Source organism: Pezoporus wallicus, unplaced genomic scaffold (genome assembly GCF_028554395.1).
Source record: "Pezoporus wallicus isolate ANWC-B61680 ecotype Strahan unplaced genomic scaffold, APGP_CSIRO_Pwel_v1 contig_227, whole genome shotgun sequence".
Lineage (NCBI taxonomy): Eukaryota > Metazoa > Chordata > Aves > Psittaciformes > Psittacidae > Pezoporus > Pezoporus wallicus.
The window spans coordinates 13787866-13807594 of record NW_026635704.1 but is presented as its reverse complement, the minus strand read 5'-3'; the positions used below and the strand labels follow the sequence as shown (position 1 = coordinate 13807594).

General features: G+C 42.1%; 1 protein-coding gene across 24 annotated transcripts in view; it reads right to left on the bottom strand.

Annotated features, from left to right (window-relative positions):
* DTNA (dystrobrevin alpha) overlaps window positions 1–19729 on the bottom strand; it is a 229614-nt gene that overhangs the window by 113910 nt on the left and 95975 nt on the right. Inside the window, exon 1 of one of the 24 annotated variants that reach the window (XM_057397729.1) lies at window positions 17035–17166. The exons of the other annotated variants lie outside the window; for them this stretch is intronic. The gene's annotated coding sequence lies outside the window, so the exon portion shown is untranslated. Of the gene's footprint in view, window positions 1–17034; window positions 17167–19729 lie in introns of those variants that run through there. 24 annotated transcript variants of the gene reach the window in all.

The window sequence follows — 19729 nt, the reverse complement described above, 5'->3', positions numbered from 1 at the left end:
CCCAATAAATATTTGAAATACATATTGTAAGCCCAACACTGTATCTTCAATGAGGTAAAGACTCCACAAGTGTTTTTGGTCAAGATTCTCAATAGTATAAAATAGCATGTAGCAGAGTTTTATCAGCAGAGGCTCACCTTCCACTTCCCAGTTGTATATATGTTTTTCCTTCTTACATTTTTCATAGTTTAGTTTCTTAAATATACAGCCTTCAAAATAGACTAGCTCAACAGCTACATCCTATTCCCCCCCACTCTATTACCTTTCCTTTGTCCCTTCTCTCCAAACCATCCATTTGCCTTTACTTCTCAGACTTTCCCTGTGTAGTATCACTGAGTTGTGATGTCCTACAGCAGACAGCTCAGTGACAGGTGACTACTCTGCTTCTTGCCTTAGTCTCCAGTTGAAATAGAGAGCAAACGAAGGGAGAAAAATGCACAGCTGGATTTGGGCACTCTCCCTTGTGTTGTGCAGACGAAACATGAAGAAACAGGCTGAAACATGAAGAAGATGGAAGAACTGCCACACTGCCCTTTTAGCTGTGAGTACTCAGTGAAGCGCAAAGACACAACGTGACTAGTAGTGCTAGTGCTGTGAAGAAGCTGCCCCTCCTGTAGAAAGGGAGCAGAAAAAGCCTTCTGGCACAAGTGCCTCCCCAGATGTTCCTCACCTTCTATTAGAAGTTCTGGTAGGTGTTTTTTTTGGACTAAGCTAAATTAACTGGTGCCTTTTACAAGGTGCTTGAGCTACACGCAGAACACCAACACAGGAGAACTCCCTGGAGAAATTCTTCCACTTCCGCCTCTGGACAGGGGTACATTTGTCCAGTGCTCTTCCAGACAGTGCTGCTCAACCCCTCACTTTGGCCTTTGGTGAAGGCGTTTGTAATGTGCAAAAAGGAAAGGCAAACCTACATAATGGAAGAAGAAACAATGGTCAGCCTTCCTCTCCTGTCACAAGGCACAGTTATGAGGCTAGGGGCCAAATTAGGGACAGTTAGCCAAGTCAAAACCACTCAAGATGGGAAACCTGAGAAACAAGAATATAGCAAGCCCAGGTCTAGAGGCAGACTTGGTCAGAGGTGCGGCTCTGTATCAGGAAACCTGGTGTGTCCTGTGCAGCAGGGTGAGAAAGAAAGAGCAAGAAAGAGCAGCAGCAAAGTCAGCAGAGGAGCAAAAACCTTTTCAGGAGAGGAGAATCGGAACTATAGCCCTTTTCTAAGGGGCAGAACTAGCAGGTGAGATGAATTCACACAGTATAATACACTGAGCAGCAAGAAAACTGGTGGAATTATCTGATGCACCTTCTGGTGGGGTGAGTGGTCAACCTTTAACTCCTCCTGACCTGTGTCTGGACTGCAAGGGACTGTTCTGCTGAGGAGACTGAATACCACCCGTTGCAAGGCTGAGGGTCCTGGAGAGGCTGTCTGAGCTGACCAGGGCATTTCCTTGTCCCCTGACTTTCAGGAAGACAGTCTCTGTCATGCTCCAGATGCAGGTCCAGCTGTGCAGGCTGTCAGTGTGGGCTGCTGCCCATTTCCCACCCAAGAGCTTGCCTTTCCTCTTCACCTCTCCCAATGTTGCAGGGAATGGTGGCATCTCCCCAAGCACATTGCCTTCTCTACAGCTTGGGAAGGGCTTGAGCTGACCTGGAGGGTGCAGGAAGCCTGACAAAAGGCACTGAAAATACTTCTCAAGCATAGAATCGTGGAATAGTTAGGGCTGGAAAGGACCTTAAGATCATCCAGCTCCAACCCCCCTACCATGGGCAGGGACACCTCATACTAAACCATGTCACCCAAGTCTCTGTCCAACCCAGCCTTGAACACCACCTTCATATCATCTGAAGGACCTGAAATACCCCAGTCCAGCTTGTATTTTCAGCTCAAAAATTTCCATTTCCAAACCCTGGAGAGACAAAAGATCCTTCTGTCTTCTCAGTCCACTGCTTACTGACTCAGGTTATCAGTTATCTCAACTCAATTTCAGCTGTTCTAATACCTGCATTTCACTACAGATGCCCAGAGGCAAAGGGTACTTAGGAATTAGAGGTGTGAATTCATTTCCAGAGGCGCTGAAACAGATTTAACAAAATCTATTGGGTAAATATTTAGCTGCAGGCTTGGCTCTAAGTGAGGCTGTAGAAGTGTGGTTTTACAACCCAAATGAGTTGAAAACAGGAGTTGGAAGAGTAACAGAGGGTTTCTTTCTTTTTTTCTTTTTCTTTCAGTTGCTTACAATTTTATTTTACTTTTTTATCTACAGTCTTGCCACTGAATCCTATTTGTAAAGGACTTAGAAAGGACAAATACCTTTGCTTGGAACAGATGAAAATGCTGTAAAGCATTGAAATATTTGGCAAAGAAAGGCTTTTTGGTGGTGTTCCTTGCGTACACCTCATGTTTCTGCAGCTGAGAAGCACTGAAAGGATTTCCGCTGGCAATCTCCATCACCAGGAGATCTTTTTATATCAAGTGCCAGTCATTCCTCACTATATCAGCAACAGGCTACTTAAGGTATATCATCTAATGAGCAACATCATGGAGATTTGGGTGAGATGCAAAAAATACTACAGGGGAGCAGCTTTGGAGTAGCATTTGTATGTCAGTTGTATGAGCCAGAGAAGAAGCCATAAAGGGTCCATGAGAAGCCAGTGTGGAGCAGATACCTGGTCCAAAGTAGCACAGACCCTGGAATTCTTTCAAGTATGCATTTTCTCATAGAGCCAGTCTGCCTGCGAAGGTTTTAACACAGCAGTCATGGAGCTATAAATAATGTGCAGCACTAATAAGGTCAAAATAATGAGGGTGAATAAACCATAACAGGATCCCTTCAAACTTTGTTTTCATCTAAGATCTTGCATTAGGAAGAAAACCAATATGCACTTTAATAATCAGGTATATGAGGGAAATACTCAAGGTTAAGACACAAAATGATCAGCAGATCACATTGAAATGACCTGCTGAAACTGTACTGACTAAAATGGTGTCACTGTCTTGAGGGGGAGAACAGAAATCATTAAAAAGCTTTAGAATTTTGTAAGATTATAAATTCATAAAACTGTAGAAATACATACACATAAAAATGATAAACTAATGCACTTAAAACAAGAGAGCTGGAGCATAAACATTTTTAAGCCCCTGGAAATTGCTACATCTGCCAGCCACAGTTCACGACAGCTGAATTCTTGAACAGTGCCAAGAACCCAGACCATGGAACCGTTTTACATGAGCTACTATGCACAGGAAGAATACTGTGAGGGCCTTTTGTTCACCTCCAAAATTTCAACAGAAAACCTAGGTACAAACCCTTTTTTTATAAAGGCACCTTATCAGACTTGCCTAACATATCTGCTAGGATCAAAAAGACACATCACATAATCTTTGTCCTGACTGCTCTGGCTTTGATATGGTCAAGGATAAGAAAAACCCCACAAATACAGTACTCTCTCAAATGTCCAAAGAAAACGTGTTCCCATTCTTCTCATGCACACCAAACAAACAGAGATCCCATCTGCACACATTTGGTTACATCAGGATAAAAGCCAGGTTGTTTTATATTTGTTTCCCTAGCACTGCAAACACTGACTGCAAAACAGGTTAACACCTGGACGTATAAGGGATAGAAAACCTTACCAAATTAAACTTTTTAAGCTTCCCATGGGCAACAGCTACTCAGAATAATCTCTTCTGCTATATCGCTATCCATGAAAGACATTTCTCCATACATTTCCTGTTCTTCCAGGCAAGATACAGCATCTGGACTGTCCCTGTCCTGGTACAGAGCTCATTTTTATGTTCCTGAATTCATTGATCTATCTGCTACAAACTCAAACTTTAGTATATGCATCAGTTTATGCTGATATTTATAAGGAAAAAAATAGAGATCCCGAAAGAACTGGACTTCAGCAAACACTTCTCATCCCTTTTACAGGGTGACTTTAAGAAAGAAAAATGTTTTCTTTTTTCCTTTTGTCTCAGTAAATAGTTCTCTTGTATTCCAGATCATTTGGGAATCTAAATGTTTGTTCTTTATAATAAAGGGTTTATGTTTTTTTCAGGACTGGGCCAAAGCTTTGCCCTGAAGGATGAAGAGCACACGCATGGGGAGATTTGTGTCTGAAGGCACCAGGCCAGAGTTACCATGAGTACTGCAGCAAAATACTTTGGCAAGTTTCTCTCAGCTGGAACTAACACAGCAGATATTGTTTTGAAAACATGGCATCCTGGTACAACCCCTGCTTCTCCCTTAAGGACGTCCACTGTAAAACATGGCATTACTTGCTCCATGGCCTGCGGGCAACCTCCTCCAGGATCAGCGCTGGAACAAGACAGGCCTGACACTGGTCCCTGTGCCTCAGATTTCTGCCGCACAGAAAAAGGGCAAAACTAAGATCTGTCTGTGGAATATTTTTAAAAGCCAGAAGCCATTGAGTCTGAGTATTGCTATGGCTTAGCTCACTACAGACTTAATCCCTTGAGCTGATATCCAATACATTGTTTTAAGCTGCTATAATAATGCACTTCCACAGAGGCAGCCAGCACACCACCGTATGGAAAATGGCTTGCAATGAACTCAAAAGCCTCAGTAAATATGTCTAAAATGACTCCTTTTAACACTGGGAGTTGAAGCCTGTTGAAATCTGCCTGGAGTTTTTTTGCTGCAGCCTTGTCGAGAGAAATACCCTCTCATTTGGGAATTAAAGGCACCGGCTGACGTACGCAGTCATACTTGGCCAGCACCGATTAATGCTTCTCCGCTGCTGGCATGCCATTTTTCCCAAAGGTTGTGAACTTTTAAGTGGCTCTTGTCCAGCACAGTACATTTAGAGTAGAAGAGAATGGAGAGGGTGCATATGTCTGCATTTGAAAGAAGTAAAAGCTCTTTATCTTCCATATAAAATACAGAGTTTAATCCCAGTTCAACTTAAATCAATAGGAAGGCTTTCATTGACTTCAGTGACAATTAAGTCAATTTTGCCAGGATTTTATCTATGTTTAATTTTAGTCACAATGGCTTGTGTTTTCAAAAGTAACCTGTGATTTAGGAAACCTCTATTTCTGGATATATTGTAAGATGTCCATTAGATATCCACCTTTCACAAAGGAAGAGTTCTCATTCTCTCCCCCACCCCAGAAAATCAAGCTGGGCAATGAAAATAAACATTACCTTTTGAAAACAGAGCCTAGTCTTTATGTTTGCCTGTTTTGTAGTGTTGCAGTGTTAAAATCAGAATGCTGCAAGGTTAAATTATGATGTGAACAGATTCACAATCAAAGGGGTACCCAAGACAGCAGAACAGCAACATCAGGAGTAACAACAGATAAGCAGCGAATGATAGCAATGTGTGGATCAACAGTCACTTCTGTTGTTTAATTACTCTAAGATTCTGAATGAAAAAGGTGGCATTTGCCATAAATGACACAATCTTCTTCATCCTTAAGTGGCAGATGTGAAATACTCACTGCTGGGAGATGTTACGCATCATTATATCAGCTCATTTTTTCCACATCTTTATCCACTTTAAATAATTTTGGATTTAAAATTATATGCTGTTTTACAAAGATAGGAAATTAACCTAATGACCTTGATGTAATAACTCCAGTCACTGATTCCAACAAAAGTAATCTATGCCTGAGCTATCCAGAATCTTTATAGGAAAAGTGTAATTACCAAACACTGACTGCAGCAAAATAGGATAAAAAGGCACAGAGATTGCATGGGACGCACCCAGAAGAGAGAGGTTTCAAATATTGGCTGTTTTTATGCAATAAATCATGGTGTGGGGGAAAAAAGTTATCTTAAAATGCAGGCATAACCACTCTTCTTCCTGGCCTGCAGGTGTTTTCACATACCAATTTCTCATCTGATACCACAGGAATTTAAAGGCAGAGGACCCTAATTAGTAGGAGCTCAGGCAGTTCTGCCCTTTGCAAGGAGCTGCAAAAGCCAGATGGAATATGTTAAAAGTCATGATCTGTTCTGCCTCCAGCCCTCCAGTGGGACCTTTCTGTTCATGTCTGACCAGCCATAGTGGAAAGGAAGATGGATTAGCATTTTTCCAGGTAGAATGCACTTACAGCCGTGTATTACTTTCCTACAAGATCAGAGTTTCATAAACCAGAATGGGACTTCAGATGTTTACTATCCCTTTCTAACAGTTACAGTTGCACAGTATTGATGTCCTGAGTTGACAGCTGAGTAGCACCCAATTTAAAAGAGACTGTGTAGAATCTTTTTTTTTTCTAGTAGAAATCACAATTTGCACATAAAACTTTGGCTTTATGGACAAGGGCAGGACACTTCAGGTAAAGAGAAAATTTGATTATTGTTTTTTACAAACTGTTGAGATCATTGCAACACTGTCCTTATGCTATGTACAACATTATATTATTCTGGGGTTTTATCAGAATTCAAAATACAAATGGGAGCTTAGTAAAAGGAAGCAAAAGCACTTTCTGCTCGTCTCACTATTTTTAGATTTGTAGTTGTTCTCTATATTGCCAAAGTCACACACGAAAATGAGAAAAAATTTCTGAGCTAATACTAATTGCACTGGTGGACTGCTGATTAAACTTAGTATTTCCCAGGCTTTAGGGACACAAATGAGAACCAAATGGGTATCTAAATTCTGAATTGGCTTTCTGGGAGGACTTCATTGAACTTCACCCAAAACTTACCACCTGAGATGTTCTGCAATTCAAAACCTATTTCTGAAGTGAAAGATCTATTTCTGCACCTACCTAATACATTCTCTGCCTTAAAAAAGAAAGACTCCTACTATTCAGTGGTGTTAAATCACTTCTCACTCTCCATGCAGCTCAGTTAAATGTGCTGAGATGTACCCCATGTTTAACTGAGAGGGAGCAGGAGCAGAGAGCAGGCTGGAAGAAAATGTCCCGCAAAGAACATGCTTCACTGTTGGCCATACACAGTCCCAAGTGTGTTGAGTCACAGTTTGTCCTGCAAGGAAGATCCCCCTCCTCAAGCTTTTGGATTAGAACTTTCACTTGTGTTGTAAAACGTGGTGGTTTAGTGTAAATTCATCACAAACCCAGGCATTTAAAGAAAATGGAGGTGAATAATCTTTTTTCCACTGTAAGCTGTACTTACCCAAGCCTGCAGCCACCCAGACCCAGCACAAGTCTAAGCTGGTGATGCTCTGGCTCATGGGATGACTCTTCACCACTTTGCCCAGCCCAATGTGCTCACTGATTCAAAGGCACAAGGTTTCCTGCTGCGGCCAGATCTGTTTGCTTTAAAACCATTAGAAGGTCCACTGTGCCAGACTTAGGCTCTTAAAAATCAAAACCTGACCAAAATGAGTAATTACTTCATTCTGTTTTTAGTCTTATAGGTTATTTACGTTATTTACAGGCTTTTACATTACCAACTGGGAGAAAAGAAACCCAACAAACCCTACTAATGGCTAGTTTAAAACATCCTCTCTAATCATAGCTCTGGATTACTCAGTTTTCTTGCATTTAGTATATCACTGTAATAAAATCACTCTGCAAAGAAGACTCAGCAGCGAGGTGCAGCAACATGTAAGAGAAGGCGTGGAAGGAGCTGGTTTCATATCCTTACACATAGTGCAGCTGTAAGAGATTTCTTCTTTCACAAGGAGGTAGTCCCCTGTCTCTGTGCTCACAATCCCTCATAATCACCTCCTGTTAATTCACCCAGATATTTTCCTTTCCAAAAATCTTTTGTTCAAGTTGCAGAAACCACACTTGTTTCCCTATTTCACATTACCTTAGCAGCTAGGGAAGAAGCTCCCAAGTCTCCAGTACATGAGGATATAGAGGTTATTCATAACTATTATGCGTTTTTAGGGTTTGCATCCATCAACTTTTGACAGCCTTCCTGAGGCTGCCCTACAGAGAAAAGCCCAGACCTGGTGCCACAGCCACCAGCATCTTTAAAGGACACCTTCCAGATTAGGATGGAAGGCCAATGATGCCAACAGCCCAAATCTTGGTTGGTACCCTGGTGGGCCACCTGGAGAAGCAGCCCAGCGGCGTACACACAGCAACCACATAAACCAGAGGCAGGTGGATCAAGGCACACACTTTACTCACAGCTTCTCCCAAGACCAACTTTTTTTCAGGAGTGACATGGGCTTCATTTTGGGAAAGGTCTACCAGAGGGAAAGCTCCTCAGTTTCAGTACTTTTCCACTAACAAACACAAAGTAAGTGCTGGCTGGGCTCTGGCAATGCCTCATTTCAATCAGATACATAGGACACAAAATAGGTTTGTTTGATCAAAGGAACAATTTGAAGCAGTGTGGGTGAAGTCCAATTAATGTCTCTGAATAACATCAGCAAGTGGCCCTATATGAAGTGTAAACATTATTGCAGCCACAAGGCTGATGACAATCAACATTCACTGAGAATTGTACAGGTAAGCAGTGCTTCATGAACACAGGAAAAGCTCGACACCAAAGACAGGACAAACAGAAGACAAGGCATATGGAAACAATTATAGGCAATGAAAAGGAGCAATGTTATCAGTTATGACAGCTAGAAAAACAAGCTCCTTGCATAAATGTTAAAGGAAGGATCTGAAGGAAGAGCATCTGGCCATTACAAAATGTGAGTCTGCTCCAAGGAATAGCACAACAGAGGCAAAAAAGTGCATATACATAGTGAGGATGGAGGAGGAATAGGACAGATGGGAGAAAAGAAGGTGGCAAGCAGACAAAGGAAAGCAAGAAGAATACCAGACAAGAAGGAAAATACAATAAATGAACAGCCTGGAAGCTAAGGGGTACCTATCAGTGCCCTTCACGCTAAGGTGTTGGGAGTATTCTCAAAGCCTGCTGAAGACACTGAATTGTACCTCTGCATACAGAGTTTTCAGAGGTTGAGAGTTACGATTCTAACATGGAACAAATACACCGAGCTCACAGAATAAACCCCAAACAATGTGGTTTTGGTCAGCCTACTCATGAACAATACATCAGTTTGAAGCAGTGCAGCAGAGAAGCATTTGAGCACCCAGCACCTGCTGGGTGATTACTGAGGTGTGCACAGAACAAGGAGAGCAAAGAATGGCCGACAAAAGATGATCAAAATCTCTCAGTAACTGTCTTGATTAGAGGCCAAAGGACTAAGCTTTGTTTCTCAAGCTACATGAATAGGATATTTAAGTTGCTCAGAACTGACACAGCTAGTTATAGGGTGGAATAATAATAACCTTTGAAGAGAACTACAGCCACATTTCCTGTGGCAGAACAGGAGGCATTATGACCTTTGTATCCACCTCAGCACTCAAGACTACCTAATGTTTCCTCTCCTGAGTGCTGCTAAGATGCATAAATTCACAAACCCATGTTGGGGGATAAAAGTGTCCTTCCCACTTGCCACAAACTGGTGGGTTTGGCATGATACTGTCCCAGCACATGAGGCAGATGCTGTTATGAGCAAAATATCTAGTAAAATCTGGAGACATTTTAGACCTCATAAAGCCAACGAGGTCTAACTGGTAACTTGATAAAGATTAAAAATTACTGTAGTTTCAAGAGCTCAGTGCTTAAGTGTATTCCCTAAAGCCCAATGATGGAAATGCTGTCAGAAAACTAACACAGGGGATAAAGTAGAATTTAAAATAGTCCATCTATTAGATAGTCTCATCTATTGAGAAGAAAAAAATCCATTTGTGTTGCTATTTAGGGCTATAACATTTCCTTGAGTAGGAAATTACACAATATCGCTTTTATTAAACTTAGTTATTTTCAAACATCAACTTCTTTAAAATAATCCAATTAAAGCATGTTTTTCATGTTTAAACATATTCTAAATAACCTGTTACTCCTTATTTTGGAACATACTGCAAGCACTTGCTCTGTCTAAGAAGTGCCTTGTGTTCATACAGACATAATCTGATTAATTTTGGTGTTACTACTGCTGTTGAATTTGCCCCCTAGATTTGGAATGCAGTTCTTTGAAAGGGGAAAAAAAAAGTCTCCATTTGTCTGTGCTGCTAAATTAGGCACCCTTGACAAGCCAACTAACTGAAATCTGGTTTCTTCCAGGAAAGCCAGAATGAATCACTGTTTCCCTTTCCTGCCACCAGCAGAGCCTGACCGCTTTCCAACCAGGGAAAAGAAAAGGCAGACAGATTTCCCTAACACCTCTTCCACATGAGGATTTTGCTGGTCTGTCTCAAGAAGTCTACAAAGAAAACAAGAGTCAGATATTTGGTGGTCATCCATCAGGCAGAAGACCTTACCAGTGGTTCCTGGCCCAAGCATTTGTACAAGATAAGCTTTTTCGCTTGACACCTTTGAAGACTTCAGTGTGCTCATAAATCCTAGAGAATCATAAAAGAAACTGGTGACTGATAGGAAACTGTAACAAACTTGGCCTCTAGCTACAGAAAAACATTCACTGCTTTGGAAACATACTCTTACAGATTATTTGGTTTAAGAGTTATTAGTGGTTATTTAGCTTTAGAAGACAAGTACATTTGTGTGTGGAAACACATGCACAACTTTTTTTGCCTTGGTTCTGCAAATATTCAATTAAGCTAAAAAGTATTTTAACTGAAACAAATTAACTGTGCCAGTGCAATATTTCAGTTTCAATTAACCTTTTAATTTAAATGTTCGTCTGCCTACTTTCAATATAATTTAAAGCTGGTAAAAATCCAAATCTTCAATAGAAGTGAAAGATAGTCTGACTGGAATGATAATAAATTCTTAGGTGAGGTGTCAGCTCTTATTTCCTGAGCAAACTGACAATAAGGAAGTGTGATGCATTTCTGAAGCCTAGAGGTTACGGAAAGGGAAAAAAACCCCAACTTTTATTTTTCTGCTTTTCTCTGCTAACTTCAGCAGAATTAATAAATAAGATGTTCCTAGTTTTCCAGTATTAGCATTCCCCAATGCATCCTCAGTTTCACTGCCACTGTCAAAGGGTGCTTGAAAGACTAATTTGCCACTTTTCATTCTAAGGAACACTCCGCAGAAAAATACCTACAACTTAAGACAGCGAACAGGATTTTGGTGTTCACCTCACGACATAAATGTGTTTGTTAGAAATAACGTTCTTAATTACAGTTAGTAAGTAGGTGGCACTGTGCCTCTCAGTCCTGCAAATCCAGTTGCTTTCAGACCAGTATTCAGCTGCAGCTCATAGTGAGCGTGGAGTGGTCAGCCTCAGAGGCAGCCACAGTTACTTCAGCATGGCAGAAGCACAGGACAGTTCCACGCACTTAATAGGCTATTTTCCTGTAAGGATGGGGAGACCTACAGTTTGTGCCTGTTTTACTCTTCTTGGCCCAATGCGATAGCATTTCTTAGGTCACTTATCGTTAATGAAAGTGCTCATGGTGTTTCATCTTTTCTTCTGTCATTTATCTTTTTGGAAATCATGAAAACCAAAGCAATTCAACCTAAACTCAATTATTTGTGTCTAATGACCTACATGAGTCACTTTAGTTATGTCTGTCTGTGCATCTGTGTGTATATGCACACACAAAAGCAGGGAGGGAGGAGTCTTGTCATAGGTTAATTAATCAGTACTGCCTGACCGTGATGCAAGAGGTAGGAGAAAAATTTTCCTTGGTATAGGATCTGAATGGAAGCTTTAGTCCTTGATGTTCAGAGCCAGAGCTGTCCGTGTCAGCGCAAGTTTACTGGGGACAAATCTGTAGGAAGAAGCTATGTTCCCTTTCCACTCGAAGACCTAACATCTCCAAGAGCCACAGGATGCCCTGAGCTGTTTGTTGAAGAAGTGTTTTCTCCTTCTTTCACAGGAAGTTCACTCCTCACTGAAAGAAATCATCTCACATATTCCAAAATGAGTCTCTTAAGGTTAAGTGTCTCTGCACTGTATGTCCACCTTGCCCACCTCAGAGTGCTTTTCTTTTGGATGAACCTTTACTGCTCCATCAGGGATAGAAAATCTCTTCTCAGGGTGTCCGCGGCATTTGGCATTTTTTCCTTAAGAGACTGTACTACTGGAAACAGGAGGCTGCACAGATTCTTTTGCTCTGCAGTAAACTTAGAAGTTCTCCATGGTTCGTGGCTGCAGAAAAGAACATGCAAAGACAGTAGGGTAGCTCTAACATCTTGTGACTGTTCTGTAGCAGAGCCTCGCAAAAACTGCGAGCACTTGGGACGTAGTGATATTGAAGGCAAATTCCTCAGAGGAAGAATTACAGGAAGTTTGACCACAGGCAAATGGCACCTTAACATCTGTCCCTGAGGCATTCCTATATAAGCCTCCCTTTCTCATCAGTGGCCATGGCAGTCCCAGAATCAGAGCCTCATCTTCCACAAGTTGTTGTGTGAGCACACCCATAATGCTGAAACGGGTACCGGAGCTAGCCCTACAGGCATCCAAGATAAACACCCTAAGGCCACAAATTCTTGTGCTTGTGAATCAGCTTCTCCTGGGATGATTTCACAGCAGACCTCCTTCCAAAGAGAACAGACTACTTCAGTTCTCCATGTTCAATCGTTTTAAGTGGATGCACCCTGTGCATGTGATGAAGACACCCTAGACTGCTGTCAGTACACCCACACCTGATGTGAAATGTGGCCCTGAAGATGTTAGCTCTCCCTTTAGAAATCCTTCTGCCCATTTTGATTTGAGCCAGATGAACATTTGGATGCGGAGCCCAAGCTCCTAGAGTTAGCATCTGCTACTGTAATCATTCTTATACATATTTATCCTTAGAAAAATATCTCAGTTGTCTGACAGCTGAGGTACTGGCCTGCTTCTACTGGTGCACATATTCCTACATCAATTAGTCACTGTAAGTTGTTCAGGATTGGAATTTTGCCTACGTTTACTATTTACATACAAGGCATAAAAACATAGAATCATAGAATAGTTAGGGTTGGAAAGGACCTTCAGACCATCTAGTTCCAACCCCCCCTGCCATGGGCAGGGACACCTCCCACTAAACCATGCCACCCAAGGTTTTGTCTAACCAGGATCACCTCCTTTGACCTGCTGGTCACGCTCCTTTTGATGCAGCCCAGGATACGGTTGGCTTTCTGGGCTGCGAGCACACACTGAAGCCGGCTCATGTTCATTTTCTCATCGACCAACACCCCCAAGTCCTTCTCTGCAGGGCTGCTCTGAATCTCTTCTCTACCCAACCTGTAGCTGTGCCTGGGATTGCTCCGACCCAGGTGTAGGACCTTGCACTTGCCATGGTTAAACTTGATGAGGTTGCCATCAGCCCACCTCACAAGTGTGTCAAGGTCCCTCTGGATGGCATTCCTTCCCTCCAGCGTATCAACCGAACCACACAGCTTGGTGTCATCGGCAAACTTGCTGAGGGCACACTCAATCCCACTGTCCATGTCAGAGACAAAGATGTTGAACAAGACCGGTCCCAACACCGATCCCTGAGGGACACCACTCGTTACTGGTCTCCAGCTGGACATTGAGCCATTGACCACAACTCTTTGCATGCGGCCAGCCAGTCATTTCTTTATCCACCGAGTGGTCCACCCATCAAATTGATGTCTCTCCAATTTAGAGACAAGGATGTCGTGTGGGACAGTGTCGAATGCTTTACACAAGTCCAGGTGGATGACATCAACTGCTCTACCCCTGTCCATCAGTTCTGTAGCCCCATCATAGAAGGCCACCAAATTGGTCAGGCAGGATTTCCCCTTAGTGAAGCCATGCTGGCTGTCACCAAGCGCCTTGTTGTTTCTCATGTGCCTTAGCATGCCTTCCAGGAGAATCTGCTCCAAGATTTTGCCAGGCACAGAGGTGACACTGACTGGTCTGTAGTTCCCTGGGTCATCCATTTTCCCCTTCTTGAAAATGGGGGTTATATTTCCCTTTTTCCAGTCATCGGGAACTTCACCTGACTGCCATGATCTTTTCAATATGATGGACAGTGGCTTAGCATCATATTACATAGCGTTAAAATTTGGTGTCTGTTTTGATTCCTGCTAACCAAGATTCCAGATTTCTTTCTTCTCAGAGGCTGACACACATCATGGCAGTCCAATGGATTAATTTTTTTCTTTTGGAGTCAGCTTGTTTTTCCCACTGTTTTCCATGAATCCAAAACTAGTTAAAAGATTATTATGTCAATAAATTGTGTGACTTAATCTGTAGGAGTGGGCACATGAGATCTCCCTTTATAAATTTGTTGACATTAGTGAGCTGGGTAAAATCGTAATAGCAAAATTGCGCAGTGAAATTCTTTTGAATTACCAGCAGTAGTAAGCTGGGTCATGTACAAGATGTATCCACAGAAATATTATTTGCTTTAATACACCTTTCAGATGTTTCAGTGAGCATTAGGTATATCACACTGTGCAGACATGTGAATGTCTACAGACATACAAGACACCGTCCCTTGTTTTGAAGGGTTTATAGAAGATTTGATGGGATTAATGAGGCAGTAGAAAGTAAGTGGAACAAAAGTCCAAGGGGGAAGGTTCATATGTACTCACAAACCCTTAAAATGGACAAAGTGATACTTGAAAATACAGTATTCTTCACTATATTATGACGAGAACTGTCATCTTTAAGAACACTTGTAGAGCCCAGTATTATCCTAAAAAATCATGCAATGGAACATCCTTTGGTGAAGAAAACTACCTTTGGTGACAGTGCTCATGTTCCTTCTGTTCACCAGACTTCACCAAGAATATAATTTTCCATACCCGTATTTCCACAATCTCTTCCCTTTTTTATAATCTAGCAAAGATGACTAGCGAGACACTCTTTTCTACCTTCTTTTGCTGTTGTTGCTTAAAAACAAAGCCCCTAACTAAGCCTCTCACTTCCTTTTCTCCAGTCCTTGCAGTAAACTAGCACAACTGTGACTCCAAAGACAAACGAAACTCATGGAAGGGGAAGTACTTATTAGGGGGTGCTTTGTCTCATCTACCTAGATTCCTTGATTTTTGAATTCCCCGGACAAATTCATGCCTAGTGCCTCTCTGTGACAGTGTGTTAGTGATACCATGCTGTGAATCACTTGTATCCCTGGTGCCTTATGGGCCACAACGGATGTGCTGTATTAGTGATAAAGTGATCTTGGGTGTTTGAATTAGATTCCTTATTCACACAATTGAACAAAGTCCCTAAATCTAGATAGATTAACTTTGATTTCTTAGATAATTGGATATGGATTTTCCTTGCTCTGCCTGAACTGGTGGAATCAGAGCTAAATCATGGTCCAACTTTGTTTGAGTTTTTCCTTGTACAGCTAGTCTTCCCCTTTAAAGATTTCCATCCTTTCTGAATCATTGTTTTCAAAAATCACGACTCAATTCTTTGCAAGCCTGCCTTGTTCTGGGATCATTAACAGGCTGCTCATTTATACACTTGCTTATTTCACAAATCCTCTCCTGGGACCTGACAGGCAGGACGGGTGCTTCTTTCTTCACCTCTGTTAAAGTCACCTCATTACAGCCAGAGGAACCTTGTTTAAATGTGAGCTCTAACCATGCAGTCCCTACAGCATTTCTTGTTGCAAAGTTGCCTACCACTCACATTTGGTTTAGTTATACCGTAACTCAGGCTGTTGCTTCTTGCCACTAAAAGGGGTGAGTGAGGGCAAGACTGACCTTCACATCATTCCTCAGTTTCCACAAGAATGCTTCCAATTTGCCTACAGTGGCAATAAGGGCTTTTAAAAACTGGATCACCAAGGATACAAATATATCTGAAAAAACAGAAAGGTTGCTTGAAAACTTTTACATAGAGCAGAGGAGAAAGGCTTCATATTTGCACACCCTTGCTGTGTCCTATGAAGAAGTAGTGGGCCAGGCCACTTTTTCCTTACTTCATATCTATCTACCATGAAACACATTGGAGCTTTTCCCATGGATTGCACATCCATACCATTTGTCTTGTGCTTTCTGACAGAACCAGGGAGTAGATAAGACTCTAACCTCACTACTATTCCTAAATAGTCATGAAAGGCACTTGAATTTCTGCCTCTCACTCTTATTATCTGTGTAAGCAGAATCACCTATGGAGAGAAAGTTTGAGGCTCTTGACCACCTCTTATACTGTCAGGAGAAAAAAAACCCAACTATTTGGTGAAAAAAAAACAAAACAGGAGTGCAGTGATAAGGAAGAAATATGTTCTAGTTGCAGATAAGAGAAAGTATTCAAAATGTTGGAAACACCTCATGGGAAGCAGGAAAAGTACTGAATCATCTAACTTGAATTGCAGGCATGCTCTCCACACTCTCCACTACAGGTTTGGTCACTTAGCTGCTCTTTTTCTAAAGTACTGTTGTCTTCTTCCATGTAACGGATGCAGCCTGAAAGCCAGTCACATTTAAACTAGTGATGTGTAAAAGCAACAAAAAAGGTGCATAGAGAACATAGGAGAGTAAATAGGTTTTTGAGTTTGATATGGGTCTGAATAAACATTATAAATTCAACGATGACATTTGTATTTCTATTTAACTGTATGTGGATAAATGGTTAACAGTGTAAAAAAAAACCTGTGGCACTGTTTCCACTTCATATCTTAACAGGTGCACTGAAGTTTAGTTGACTGCATTAACAAAGCTGCCAGATTTTAAGGAGGCAGCATAAAATCTGAAGGAGGAAATGACATGACTATTCATTTCCAAGAAGACTCAGGCACCCTGATGAAGCTGATATGGAGAGAGGAAGAAATATTAATAAATGCTAAGACAGCAATAGTTAAAAAGTACTGCTAACAACAATCACAGGTAAAGCCCTGTGTTCTGACTGACAAGAGAGATGTTCTGAACCACTGTGCAGACAGTAACAAACCCAAAACTTGTTCAACACCTTTAAGTAAAGCTGAAACAACAGCAAAATATCTACCTAGTCTTTTGCACTGATTTGAGGGCTATCACCTCCTAATCTGTAAGACTGGTCTCTCTGCAGTAAGAGTCTCTGTAACAGTTTAAACCACTGTCAGTGTATTCACACTGTCACATTAGCAAACTAACTTTAAAAGAAAATACTTGGAAAAACTAAGAGAAAACTCTCTGGGAAGTTGTGCTGCCACACAGAGGAGGGTAAGCTCTCAGGTTAATAGATGCAGTTGTACCTTACCTGGTTCTGCAGTTTAATACCCCCACACGCCCCTACTCCTTTTCGCTGAGCACATGTGCTGGGAACTGGAGCATCTGACCTTCCCCAGCTCTCCAGCAGAAACTCCAGTGTAACCTTTACCTTCAGCAAGGAGCTGTGCTCCTTTTTCCCCTGGTGCTCTGCGCAATCTAATACACCTCATCATGTGGTGTGTTGCTATAGCACCAATGAATCCAGCTGCTGCGACACAAAAGACTGACAAAAAGTTGTTGGTTTTTTTCCTGTCCACCCACCTGGTAAAACTCAGGGTTGTTTTCTTGTGCAGCACATCTAATCCAGATAGACCTGTGCTACCTGTGAGAGCTATGTTGTAGCAAAGTCTCAGAATGACACAAAGATTTTGCTCTGGGAAAACTGGGGTTTCCTTTTAAGAAAACAAATGAGTCACAAGTATGAAATCACCACTGATCCCTCGAACAGCTGATAATTACTTTTCCTGCCATCCACTGGTTTCAAAATTTAGGTCCCTGTCTCCATAAGAATTGCAGTCACATAATCACGGTTGGCAGACAGAAACGCAGAGCTGGTACAGGTGACAAACACCAGATGTACCTTTTCAGAAGCAGACCAGGCATGCACTTCCACCCTCCTGTCCTGGAAAAGAACTTCTATGAAATTCTTTGCTTGTGGAACATAATTGTGTTTTTCTGGAAAATGCTAGTAATCATTATTAAAATGTTTAGCTTTCTGAGCTAAACATTGATACTTTACAGCTTCAGATGAATTGTTGCTGAGAATTCTTAGTAGAACCGTTCAAAATCTGCCTTGGGAAGTGTACTAGAATATATGAATTGCCACCTCTAAGGTCCCAGCCTTGCAACTGCATCTTTGAGAACAAATTCTTCCTGCGAAGCAGGGCCATAGTCTTCCTCCAGCAGTTTGAGCAGACAGAAAAGGACTAAATGTGCAACAGAGACAAGCCTTTCACCTGTAACAAGTTTCTTCAAGAGCAGGGACTGAACTGGCAGCAACCTGGTATGTGCCACACCAACCATGCAAGGCTTTTCTGAAGTGGCTCTAATGGGGTTTTCCCAGCAATCAGCCTTCCCCCAAAGTTGCTAGGCATTGTGAGTTGGAGTAACTGCTTCTGTTTCCAATAAAATGTTTCCAAGGCAAAAATTCTGTTCAGTGTGAAAGATACTACTGCTCCAGAAGCATCTTAACTAGCAATGTAACTATATCATCAAAAGGCCAACTTTTCTACTCAATTCTCAATTTATCTAAATGTGGCTGTCTTTGGAGTTTGCGGATCTCCAGTTTTATACATGTTCAGAGCTGTTCTAAGAGACCTCTGAAGATGGAAAACGGCAAGGCAGGCTCCTGGAAGAGTGACCTTACTTTGCCTTGAAGTAGGAATTTATTTATGTACTCACTTTTAAAATTCTGTCTGGCATTCTGGATACAGAGATAAAATACAGGGTGCAGGAGTATCATCCTCAGAACAATGTCTACAATTACTCAACACATACCCTCTTAATTGTTACTACACAGTGGATTTTCTTCCCCAAATCCTGACTATCAGGAGAACAGACAGGCCATGCAGCACATCCTGAGGTGGTATAATGTGATTGAGTTTCAGCTGGTACACAGTTGTTTATAAATTCTGTGATAAGTACTTTACACACAGCAACAGCAAAAAAACCCAAAAGCTGAGAGCAAACCTTCCATGCATGTCTGTTAATGTTACTGTCTGTTTTGTATGCTTTGACCTCACTCTAATTGCATATAAACAATAAAACCTATTGAGGGAGCCTAACGGACTACTAAAGCATGTCACCTCTTGTAAAAGAAAGGAACACAGGCTTTTGAAGAGCAATATCCCTCTGAACCAACAATGATGCAGGTCATGCAGCTGAAGCTGCTTTGAGCCCTGCAAAAGGCTCCCTGCTCCCTCCCCTGAGGGCTTTCCCGCTCCGCAGGACTTGTGGATGCACGGCACCTGCTCACTGTTTACCGAAGGGCTGACAACGCAAAGATTAACAGCCATAACTTCAATAATTCATGTACACTCTGGTGTCCTGAGGCTAAAAGCCTCCAGTGGCACTCATGATTTCACGCTTTCACAGGCTTTATCTCTTCCACTGTGTTGCCTCCTGAACCCAGTTTTCCTCCACTTCTACAGGTCAGTAGCACCCTGCAAGGGACCTGCAGGATAAACCAGCCAGTCTGAGAAACCGTGCTTGTCAGTACGGGGGATAGTCCTGAACTCTTCAGGTTTGTTAACACAGGTGGGCACCTAGAAAGTGCTCCTAAGGAAGGTGGGAACCAGCTTCCAGTGGCACTTACTTTTGTATGGAAAGGACTGGGCACGGCTTGAAACATTGTTGTGTGCTTACTCTTCTGGAACAGAGTCAGTTAATACACTACCTGGAAAATGCCACAGATCGAGCCAATGTCAAAGGAAGGTTATTCTGCCCTTCTTTAAACACTCACTGGCCAGAGGCTGCACACACGCAGCATCAAGCACATTTGGACTTGCAAGACAAATGGGCATGTTTCCATCAAAATACTTCCTCATGAGAAATGCTACTGAGCCTTCTAGAGGGCTCTCTTCCTACTGCCATGGGGGGGGGGGGGGGGGCAAGATGTTATGTGCCAGCTCTGGCTCCCAGCCTGCTGTGCTGGACCCAGGCACGTCCTCATACAGCTGCTTGAA